Consider the following 335-nt stretch of genomic DNA (forward strand, 5'->3'; position numbering starts at 1 on the left):
CTCGTAAATATCTCAGGCTGCTCGTAAACAGGGCGGATTTATTATTGTGCACTGTAATGTTATGCGAACCATTTCGTGATGCTAAATTTGCTTTGTCCATGCATTTGTATATCACGTTGTTATTCGGTTTTGCTTCTTTCTTTTTCTTTGCACTGCTTTTAGGAAATTACAGCAACAGTGTTTTCACTGATACGTTTTTTTCTGTAATTCTTAAACATCAGTCTATTATTCTCAACGCAGTATGCATATGTATAGCTTGGAGTTGTTTGTACGTGCGTGTCAGTTCGTCATTAATCTCGACAAGACGATTTTGATGATACATACACCTCCCACCT

Source organism: Penaeus monodon, chromosome 22 (assembly GCF_015228065.2).
Source record: "Penaeus monodon isolate SGIC_2016 chromosome 22, NSTDA_Pmon_1, whole genome shotgun sequence".
NCBI classification, from domain to species: Eukaryota; Metazoa; Arthropoda; class Malacostraca; order Decapoda; family Penaeidae; genus Penaeus; species Penaeus monodon.